The sequence below is a fragment of the Pipistrellus kuhlii genome, unplaced genomic scaffold (genome assembly GCF_014108245.1).
Source record: "Pipistrellus kuhlii isolate mPipKuh1 unplaced genomic scaffold, mPipKuh1.p scaffold_m20_p_5, whole genome shotgun sequence".
Taxonomy (NCBI): Eukaryota; Metazoa; Chordata; class Mammalia; order Chiroptera; family Vespertilionidae; genus Pipistrellus; species Pipistrellus kuhlii.
The window spans coordinates 80,388,206-80,400,032 of NW_023425551.1; the positions used below are offsets into that span (position 1 = coordinate 80,388,206).

Here is an 11,827-nt window from a genome sequence, read left to right on the forward strand (position 1 = left end):
ACACCATCTACAAGCAGCCGCCACTGGGCACTCTGGGACAAACGGCACAGACAAGGGCATCACGCACACAACTTCTGACATGACACCAACGAGAGCCTGGCAGGACAGACGAAGTCCATGGAGGTGCTACGTGGGAAGGAAGAGAAGTGGAGCTGCTGGGCTGTAGGGCAGCTCCTGGATTTCCAGGAGGGCCCACAATTTAGCCTCCCGGATGTCAGGAAACACCGGGGAGGAGTGTCTCAGGGGCAGGACAGAGCTGAAGCCTTTAGAAGAGCCAGGCCCAACGCCTCCTGAGAGAGGAGCTGGACACGCCAGTATCCACAGGCCCTGAAGACAGCTTGCCTGGCAGCCAGGACAACTGCTGTCTGCCCAAAGCAGGGGCCTAGCAGCTTCCCAGGCCAGCACCCAACGCTGGTGTTCTCTCACCAGGTCGGGGGAAGGGGTCTGAGCGACCACAGGTGGAGCTGGCAGGCTGAGTAAGGGCAATTCATCCTCGGTGGGCTGAGGCACACCCCAAAGAAGGAAAAAGGAGTGGTGGAGAGGCAGGGAGAAAGGCAGCCAAACAAAAGTGGGTTAGTATACTTAGTCCATTCAACTAGAAGTGATGGGCTATGCCATCTGTAGATAATGTCAGAGGCCTGTCTGCTCACTCCTTTGAAAGAGGCAGGCTGACCGTGGCTCTGTAAAAATCACTAAATGGGAACTTGGTGGCTGACCATCATAACTGCCCACGTAGAAAATGACAGCAAGAACGACCTGCAAGAAGCGACCGGCCAGGCTGCTGGTGCCCAAGCTGCCCCACAAGGACTGGGCTTGACCTCTTCAAGCCCTATCACTCACCACCTCAGTGGGGAGCGCAGGGGAGCAGAGACAGTAGCAGCAAACTGCTCAGTCAGGTAAAATCCTCGAGAGCCAGAGATTAGACTAAATTACTGCCAAACCCACAACCTCAACTTCATTAGAATGACCATTAAAATCCTGCTTTTCATAAGAACAAGGGACTCCTTTTGGTCCATTCTGCCCAAATTCCTCCAACTGCTGCTTAACAGGGGTCTCAGGAGTCAGTGGAAAGGGGTGGAACGGGGACTGGCTCAGCCATCCTCGATCCTTTTTCTTTCACAGAAAAGTTCAGTGCACAAGAGGATTCCAAAACTTGGCCTAGCTAGTTCAGTTGGCTCTCCACCAAAGCCCCTGAAAGTTGCCAATTCTGTGTCCAATTCTGGCTCCAAGACAGAGAGCACGATCCTCAAAAGAGAAGACCTAGAAACCCAGAGCCACGTGAAACAACAGGCCCTCGTTTCTAAACGTGAGAGTGGGCCACGCTTTCTGAATCGCCCAAGACCAGATTGGGCAGAAACAGCGGGTATGTTATTTCCTGTCGATCTCTCTAGGGTACCAACTCCAAATAAAGGAGTTCAAAAGGGAGACATCTGAAAAGAACTTTCTGCCTCGCGAGGTTAAATACCCAGACACACCACAAAGGCGGTGGGCTCTCTGGCCCCAGACAGAATTGTCTCCGAGACTAGAAGCAACTTAAGTTCTTTTTTTTTTTTCTTCTTTTTTTTTTTAAAATATATTTTATTGATTTTGTACAGAGAGGAAGGGAGAAAGATAGAGAGTTAGAAACATCGATGAGAGAGAGTCATCGATCAGCTGCCTCTTGCACACCCCCTACTGGGGATATGCCCGCAACCAAGGTACATGCCCTTGACTGGAATCGAACCCGGGACCCTTCAGTCCCCAAGCCAACGCTCTATCCATTGAGCCAAACCAGTCTTGGCGCAACTTAAGTTCTTGACACAGTCTAACTAGTGTCGTCCCAGACTGCCTGGGCAGACAGTGTCCTGGGCGGACATCTGATGTAACGCCTGGGCAAAGGGAACTGAACTCTGTGTCACCTTCCCTCTTGGGTCCACAGGAAATTAAGCTCCCAAGGAAAATGGAGGGAGAGACTTCAAAAGAAGCTGCTCGGTGAAGGACAAAAATCAGAGCCCCTGGCATAGTCAGTGGATCAGAGATGCCTGAGGGAAAATCAGCAGCTGGTTCAAGCCATCGACAGCGAAAGGGACAGATGTCTGCTGGCCCCAGAGCTATCAGGTGGCAGTTTGTTTAAAACTCAAACGGGAAAAACACTGTCTGGAGTCAGTACAGAGGGAAAAGGTTGAGAACCACAGTCATTCTTAGAGCGTATCTTCTGGAGACTTCCCTTAACTCTCTGGGATGGGGCACAGGTCAGAGGGCAGGAGTCCGGGCTGCCATGGGCCGGGGCATCGCGATTTAAATGTGTTCGGCACATCCAGATGGAAAGACACACAGCCCTGTTTCCTGGAAGGGGAAAGGATTGGATAAGGCCTGCAGCTACCCCTGGCGCCCGCCCAACTCAGCGGCCAGTCTCTTCCCAAGGGTTCCTGGAAGTCAACAGGCCCATAAAGAAGAAGTATTAAAGCTGAGATTAGAAGGATCATCTACAAATTGCACATCGTCCCCGATGCAACATCCCAGTAAATTCTCCCACAAAGACATAACCTGCTATTTGCCTCAGACATTCAGCTCCTTACTTCAATCTGGGACTGAACGCCCTCACCCCATAAATGTCTCTGCAGGTCAAGGGGAAAGCACGGAGGTGTGTGAGCTACTGCTTCTCCCGGAGGCAGAGGCAAGGCCCTGGGAGGGAAGGGCAGGTGGGTGACAAGGCTAATAAGGAAATCAGAGAGACTGGCAAACTCAGGGCCTGTGAGGGGAGCCGGGGCAGGAGGGGCTTAGGCAAACGGGTAAGGAACACCGAGCCGTAACACCGCGAGGGGGGTGAGGAGGAGCCCCAGTCCTGAGAGGCAGGCAGCGGGGGACGGAGGGGACAGGGATGGGAAAGAGCAAAGACTGGGGGCAAGGATGGAAGGACGAAGGCGGGAGACAAGGATAGCCAGGAGGCAGGGAAGATCCCCGAGGAGACCCCGGGCAGAGGGCAATGCATCTGGGGACCCCAGAGAAGGGCGAAGGAAGGGCAGAGGCCAGGGTGGGGAGTGGGAAACAACTCGAGCCAGAGCCCGGGCTCTCCCAACTGAGGCGGGAGGAGACGGGGCCACGAGGCCCAAGTGGGGTCACCGGCGGGTGGGGAGGCCTGCAGCTGGGCGCAGACAGCGGTGAGGGTCCGAGGAGCTGGGCACGGGGCCGCCCGGCAGCCAGGGACCACCGCAGACCGGCCCGAGTCCGAGCGTCGGGAAGCGACGGCAGCTCGGTCCCCGGACCCCGGCGGCTGTCCCCTCCCCACTCCCCTCTGGGCCTGGCGTCCCGGCCGCGTGGGCCGCCTCGGCGCGGACCTGCCGCTCACCTCCGCTGCGTGCCGACCCGCCTCCCCGACCCGGACTGACCTGTCGCGGCCTCTCGCGCCGCCGCCGCCGCCGCCGTCCCGCAGGCTCCTCCGGCTCCTGCCAAAACTTTTCCCATTAATCCCAGCTCCGCCGCGCGGGCGTCACACGCAGCGCCGCCCCGCCCCGCCCCCGCGGGCGTGACGTCACCGCGCAGCTCGGCTTCACCCCTCCTTGCCCCGCCCCTTTCCGCCCGAGCCGGCCAATCACCGCGCCTCCTGGAGGCCCCGCTGATCCTGCCGCTCCGCCCACCGCACGCCGCTCTGGCTGCTGCAGCGCCCTCTGGTGTGGGACGCGGCCCCGGCCGCTTAGGGAGGAGCGGGGGAGGTCCAGGCCAGTAAAACAGGTCTAGCAGGTACACACCACTGAAGGGAATTTAAAGCTGGAAGGGAACTGGGGGTCATCTGGTACAGCCTCCTCATCCTCCAGTGAAGAGGAGGTGCGTGACTTGCTGCGGGAAGCAACGGAGCCCGAATCTTCAGACTCCGGACTCCACGGGAGGAGATGGTGCGGCTTGTAACTTTAATAGAAGGACTTTCCTCCCTCGAGAGGCTTCTGCCATAGGAATTGATGGTTCTGGGCTTCTTACCTACCTCTCTTCCCATGTACTTACCGAATACGCTTGCCCACTTAAGCGGAGAGCATCCTCCCTACTGTTGAAGAAAATCTCGTTCTCGCTTCTAAGCCAGGTCTGTAGGGTCTGGAAGGGACCTGCTGTCCCAGCCCGTGCTTTCAGACATACCACACAAAGGTACCTAGCCGCTGGGAGGCAGTCTGGTGGAAGAAGCTGAGCTTGTCATCTAGACTCATGAGTGTATGATCAGGTAACTTCCTCCTCTTCACCTTCTTTAAAGATCATCCCTCCCCTCTCCCATACACTTCTCAGGCCACACCCTCAGATATCTGGATGGTAGAACTGTTGAGTGATTTTTTTCTTTCTGCTTCTCTTTTTATTTTCTATTCCTTAAAAATGAATATGCATTACTTTTGTAATTAGACGTCAACCTCCTTGCCCTTTCAGACTGAAGTAAGAATGGATTTTGTAATAATGATCCATGGGACTGGGGGGTGTAAAGAGATCCACCAAAAGACTTGTATGCATGCATATAAGCATAACCAACGGACACAGACACTAAGGGGGTGAGGGCATGTGCTCGGGAGGTGGGGGTGGCCAGGGAGAGATCAATGGGGGGAAAAGGAGACTTATGTAATATTATATGTAATACTTTAAACAATAATTTTTAAAAGAATAATGAATGGATAATTATTAAAAAAATAAAAATAAAAATAAAGAATTCGTAAATTTGGCCCAGCCCAGTGTGGCTCAGTTTGGAGCATCATCCTGTACACCAGAAGGTGACGAGTTTGATTTCCAATCAGGATACATACCCAGGTAACTGGTTCTATCCCTCAAACTAATTGATGTTCCTCTCTCTAAAAAAACAAAACAAAAAAAAACAAGAAAAAGAAAAAAAGAAAAGAATTGATACATTTGTTGCCTTTCTATAATACATACACCTTCTTTGTATATAATAAAAGCATAGTATGGTAATTATACTGGACGTTCTTCTGGACATCCTTCCATCCTTCCGGACGAAGCCAGGGCTGCAAGGGAAGCCCAGGTCCCGGGTGCCAGAGGGAAGCTGGTGCAGGCAGCCAGGGGAAGGAAGGCCTACTCTTGCATGAATTTCGTGTATCGGGCCTCTACTATATATATAAATAAATAATTGATTTCAGAGAGGAAGGGAGAGGGAGAGAGAGCTAGAAACATTAATGATGAGAGAGACATCATTGATCAGCTGTGTCCTGCACGCCCCACACCAGGACAATCCGATCAAGCCTGCAACCTGATCCAGCAACCCGGGCACATACCCTTGACTGGAATGAAACCTGGGACTCTTCAGTCTACAGGCCAACGCTCTATCCATTGAGCCAAACCACCTAGGGTCCTTCTTCCTTTTAAGTAGGCATAGATAACACTTGTCAACATGATCAGTTTTCCAACTGAGGTGTTCTAACTGGCCCTTTACTCCTTAGGGCCTGGCCTTTTCCCAAATCACTACCTCTCCTCTCTATTCTTTATCCAACCCTCTCCAGAGGAAAAAAAAACAAATTCCTCTGGCTTTCTAGGCAGAAAGAGGCATCTTAGCTACATCTTTCTCTTTTTTAATGTTATTTATTTTTTAAATATGTTTTTGTTTTTTAATATATTTTTTATGTCAGAGAGGAAGGGTGAGGGAGAGAGATAGAAACGCCAATGATGAGAGGGAACCATTGATCAGCTGCCTCCCACATGCCCCACACCAGGGATCGAGCCCACAATCCAGGCGTGTGCCTCCACCAGAAGTTGAGCTGTGACCTCCAGGTTCATAGCTTGAAGTTCAACCACTGAGCAACACCACCAGCTAGGCTGTTTTTATTGATTTGAGAGAGAGAAACATCGATTGGGAATTGAACTGGCAGCCTTTTGGTGCATAGGCCAATGCTCAGCCAACTGAGCCACATCAGCCAAGGCTTAGCTATATTTCTTTTCTTTTTTCTTTTTTAAAATATATTTTATTGATTTTTCACAGAGAGGAAGGGAGAGGGATAGATAGCTAGAAACATTGATGAAAGAGAATCATCAGCCAGGTGCTTCCTGCACACCCCCTACTGGGGATGTGTCCGCAACCAAGGTACATGCCCTTGACCAGAATCGAACCTGGGACCCCTCAGTCCGCAGACCGACGCTCTATCCACTGAGCCAAACTGGCTTCAGCAGCTATATTTCTTTATTGCAAGGTTTCCTTTCAACATTCATGCCCTAAAGACCTCACTTTCTACCCCTGACAGGCTTATTTCCTCTAATAAAGAGAGTCCTCTCCCTAAAAGAAATTCTGGGAGCACTGTGGAGATGCCACATTTTCACCTCATTTCATTTTTATATTTTAAAGGATACATACCCAGATTTAGAGTTTGGTCCCAGTTATGTGGGAGACAATTAATGTTTCTCTTTCACATCCATGGTTCTCTGTCTCCTTCTCTCTTTCAATAAAATCAATAAAAACATATTTTCAAGTACAGTTATGAAAAAAACATTTCTTTAAAAAAATGATGCCTACAAAGATTTGGTTAAAAAGTGGGAAATGTTATGATCTGATTTTTAGTGGACATAAAACAGGATCTGATTATGTGTATAACATATATAGATAAGTATATCATTTGGAAAATTAAAAAAAATTATATAAAAAACTGGGAGGAAGCACACACTAGAATGTTATCAGCAGTTGTCTTTGGGAGGGGGTTCTGTGAGTTTTTACCTTTCTATATTTTTATTCTGAGTATATTTTTCATAAAGGATTTGCTTTTTTAGCCACACACAAAAAAATCTTCTTTATATTGAGGAAAAATTTGTATTCTCTGGTTATCCTACCCAGGAGTCTTAGGTCTAGTCCTTGAAGGTGCACTAAGTCAGACTGTTTTCCATAAAAGAGTCCTTTGGATGTTTGATCCCACTCCTCTATATTTTTTCTTCTTAAGCTACAACATCCCTTGTTCCTCATATATTGTAAAATGATCATAGTGCCTTTTGCCATCCAGACTGCCGACCTCAGGGTGTGCCAGTTTATGTATATCCATCCTCTTCAAGGCTTTCCTTGCATATCCTGGCAACAGTTTGCAACAAGCTTCTTGCTCTCCAGCCAGTCACATCTCCTTATATACAGATCACAATGGGATGACCTGGGATCACAAGGTCTGTAATTCCCTCGTGGCCCCGAGCTTATGGGTATTTCTGAGAGCATCAGAGATTGGATACACTCGGCTTTATCTGGAATGTTGGAAAGGACAGAGGAATTATTTTCTCACCTTGCAATTAAAAGATTGGGAAATACCTTCTTCTGCCCCTTAGGGATGCCCCCCCACCCCCGCCCCAGACTGAGAGCTTCCTCTGCCAGTCCCAAAGTGGGTTGCATTCAGGCATCTGGTGATGTTTCTTTTCGTTTTTTTTTTTTTTTTTTTTTAAATATATGTTTATTGATTTTTTACAGAGAGGAAGGGAGAGAGATAGAGAGATAGAAATGTCGATGAGAGACAAACACCGACCAGCTGCCTCTTGCACACACCCCACTGGGGATGTGCCCGCAACCAAGGTACATGCCCCTGACCGGAATCGAACCTGGGACCTTTCAGTCTGCAGGCCGATGCTCTACCACTGAGCCACACCGGCTTTGGCCGGTGATGTTCCTTTCACTATCTCACACACCCGCCCTCCATGCCTTCTTTTATGTCCCATCATAGACATTCAAAAGCCTGGACTGGACCCCACTCAGAGGTGAGGACACTGAGGCTTAGAGATCGGCTCAGCAGCTCAAGTCTAAACTCTGCCGAGCTTTGAAGAGACCTCGTTCTACCGTTCTAGTCACAAGTCTCACAGTAGTAGCCTCCTGAAAGAATTTATTGAAACTGTGTAGCTCCTAACCTTTTTCTTCCTTTCTTTTTTTTTTCTCTTTCTTTCTTTCTTTCTTTCTTTCTTTCTTTCTTTCTTTCTTTCTTTCTTTCTTTCTTTTTTAACTGAATAGACAGAGGGTTTTGTTTTGTTTTTTATTGATTTTGTACAGAGAGGAAGGGAGAGAGATAGAGAGATAGAAACATCGATGAGAGAGAGTCATCGATCAGCTGTCTCTTGCACACCCCCTACTGGGGATATACCCACAACCAAGGTACATGCCCTTGCCTGGAATCGAACCCGAGACCCTTCAGTCCCCAAGCCGACGCTCTATCCATTGAGCCAAACAGGTTTCACTCTTTCTTTCTTTCTTTTTAAAATATATTTTATTTATTTTTTACAGAGAGGAAGAGAGAGGGATAGAGAACTAGAAACAGCGAAGAGAGAGAAACACCGATCAGCTGCCTCCTGCACACCCCCCACTGGGGATGCGCCAGCAACCAAGGTACATGCCCTTGACCGGAATCAAACCTGGGACCCTTCAGTCCACAGGCTGATGCTCTATCCACTGAGCCAAACCGGTCTTGGAGACATCTAACCTTTTTCATCATTAATGTAAAACAATAGTTTCAGAGGAAGAATGTAATTTCTATTCTTTAATAAATATTGACATTTTAATATAAAACTGCTATGTTACCCCTTTAAATATATTGAATAAAACTCGAATCCCAAAGTCATTTGATGCTCACCATTATCCATCTTAAAAATAACATGAACAGCCCTCCCTGGTTTGGCTCAATGGATAGAGTGTCAGCCTGTGGACTGAAGGGTCCTGGGTCTGATTCTGATCAAGGGCACATCCCCAGTAGGAGGCATGCAGGAGGCAGATGATCAATGATTCTCACTCATCACTGATATTTCTCTCTCTCCCTTTCCCTTCCTCTCTGAAATCAATAAAAATATATTTTTTAAAAATAGCTGGGGGGGTGGGTAATGGTAAGATATGTACACCTATAATACCTTAATAAAAAATGAAAAAGAAAAAAATAGCGTGAACAAGCTTTTCTTTAGCAATAAAAACATTTTACATAGTTTCTTTTTCTCCTTGTACTTGTATTTCGATTCCCCTTTCCCCTCAACAATCTGCAGGGGCCTGATGCGGTGGGGTCCAGGCGGGGATCTCCCTTTTCCGCGTCCTGCAAGGAAAGATAGATGAACGAACCGGTTCTAAGTGGAGGCGGACAGGGATTGAGAAATATTATAAATAAAGAGAAGACACAGAAATAGATTTAAAACTGGGAGCTGGGTGGGCCGCCATCTTGTCTGCTGGAGAGGCAGGAAGACGGTGACGACCCCACCCAGTGCATTTATTTTATACCCCAACACCAGGAAGTAACACCAACTTATTTGCATTCTTAAGGAGGCCCTCGCATTCCTGGATTTATATACGTATCTAGTCCCACCCCTCCCAACACCTGGGCTTGATATGAAGGCCAAGCTGATTACACTTTCTGCCATCTTGGAACATGCCCTGCCGGTTGTCTCCGACTCAGGTGACAGTTTAAAGGAAAATGCCCACGAGCCTTCCCAGGTGGCCCTCTCAGTCTAATGTCAATGTAACATTTTATGCTTGAAAGTCTTTTATTGATCACAATATCATACATCTCTGCAACCAAAGTATGTATATAAATTAAAGTTTTAAAAGAACTTAAGTTTTATGTAACTATAAAGCTCTGGGTGGGAAAATTTTTTTCTGGTTTGAGTGGCCATCAGAAATATTAGTAGTACTCAGTTGAGCAAAACAACATAAATATTATGATTTTTATACATATTAAACATAAACATAAAAATACACTGGAAATGTATTTATCATGGACTACTTCCCTCACCCCCTTGCTCAGGTAGTTCAGATGTTCATAGTTGAAAATTATTTGTTTGAATGTAACCGAAATCAGCATCAATTCTAGTTCCTTTTTTTTTTTTTTTTTTTTTCATTTTAAAGCTGAGAAACTTTGTTCACTTGATAAGTAGATGAGAAGTGGGAGTTTGATTTAGCAATGGCATCTACTTCTGAGTTGTCTCCCCCTAACCCCCACAAAAAAAATAAAACCCCATAAAGATCTATGATAAAAAATATTGTTAATGATTCTTCAGGGTTTCGAAAGCAAAGATCCTGCCTTAAAAACCAAAAGAATTTCTTGTCCAGTTTTTAAGCCACCCACTTTCTCAGCACCTACAGCCCTGCACTAGCATTTCAAATAGGAGCTTTGTTTGGTGCTCCAGGAATTCCACCCTTTGGGGTAGTCCACCACTGAAAGACAGCGGGTGGGGAATGGTGAGCCTTGCTACTGAAAGTAGGGAAGGCGGAATTGTGAGAGGGGAAAGACTTTGGGTAAACAGAACTTGGAAGTTTACCCTCTGCAAGTTGATTTCTTTAAAAAAAAATGTTTTTATTTTATTTCAGAGAGGAAGGGAGTGGGAGAGAGAGATAGAAACATTAATGTGAGGGACAATCACTGATTGGCTCCCTCCTGCTTGCCTCCCACTGGGGATTGAGGCCGGGGCCCAGGCATGTGCCCTGACCAGGAATTGAAACATGACTTCCTGGTTCATAAGTTGATGCTCAACCACTGAGCCACGTCAGCCGTACAGCAAATTGATTTTCTTAAAACTCCTTGTACCCTAGAGATACCCACACACATAGAGGACCTGATCCTCCCATCCAATACTACAATGCAGAGTTCCTGTGCCCATAAATGTGGCATACCACTTTCTGCGTGTATTGTTCCTGTTTTCCTGCTCTTATTTATTAAACATTTTAAGGACCATCTTGAATCTCAGCTCCTACCTAATTCCCCTTTTCTTTTTTTTATAATATATTTTATTGATTTTTTTTTAGAGAGGAAGAGAGAGGGATAGAGAGTTAGAAACATCGATGACAGAGAATCATCGATCAGCTGCCTCTTGCACACCCCCTACTGGGGATGTGCCTGCAACCAAGGTACATGCCCTTGACCGGAATCGAACCTGGGACCTTTCAGTCCGCAGGCCGATGCTCTATCCACTGAGCCAAATCGGTTTCGGCTAATTCCCCTTTTCTTGAATCCCTACCACACTTAAGGGATTTAATTGATTTCAGATAGGAAGGGAGAGGAAGGGAGAGAAACATCAATGATGAGAATGATGAGAGAGAATCATTGATCGGCTGCCTCCTGCATGCCCCCTACTGGGGGTTGAGCCTTCGAGTCTGCAATTAGGCATGTGCCCTTGACTGGAATCAAACTGGGACCTTTCAGTCCGCAGGCCGACGCTCTATCCACTGAGCCAAACCAGCTAGGAGTTTGAATCTCTCTTCCCACCCCTGAAATATGCATCATATTATACCGGCAGCTTTGTTTCATGACACTTTAGATTATAACGAGGCTCTTTGCAACAGAATTTGGTGTACTTTCAAAAGACATGAACTTTGATACCAGACAAGCACATAAGTTCCAGGAGGGCACAGGTTCTATGTTTTGTTCTGTGTCATGTAGCCAGCATCTAGCACAATATCTGGCATATAGTAAAAGCTTAATTGTTGAATAAATGAACAGACTTGAGTTTGAATCTTACTTCATTTCTTTTATGCTGTGTGACACCCAATCATTAACTTTAGGATAAGTTTACTCATGAATTCATTTTTAAAACATCTGTTGCATGCTTCCAGAGAGCCAAGCACACTGTGCTAGGCACTGGGGACCTGCAGGGAAGAAGATACGGCCCTGTCCTCCAGGAACTTAAGCATCTAGTTTGGGACTGTTACGTGAAGTAAGATGGAAAGGACAGCCCATGTGCATGTCCAGAGGAATGAAGAGAAGAAAGCTGCTAGAAGATCCATAAGGCAGAGGCATAGGATGTCCTCCTGGGCCAGACGCTCCCAGGCCTGGCATGCCCATGGAATTTATGGGAATGTGAACTTGACTGTCCAGGCTACCACTGAGAGACTGGAAAGTGGGAAGAGTTCAGAACAGATGTGCATTTAAGAAAGCCCATTCAG

The 11,827-nt window shown here is 47.2% G+C and overlaps 1 protein-coding gene across 2 annotated transcripts in view; it reads right to left on the reverse strand.

The window, feature by feature from the left end:
• Positions 1-3,517, reverse strand: part of PPARD (peroxisome proliferator activated receptor delta) — a 71,454-nt gene extending 67,937 nt beyond the window's left edge. The window contains exon 1 of one of the 2 annotated variants that reach the window (XM_036413308.2): positions 3,369-3,517. The gene's annotated coding sequence lies outside the window, so the exon portion shown is untranslated. Of the gene's footprint in view, positions 1-3,328 lie in introns of both variants that reach the window. The other variant, XM_036413309.2, reaches the window with a different exon arrangement.
• Between the last annotated feature and the right edge of the window lie 8,310 nt (positions 3,518-11,827).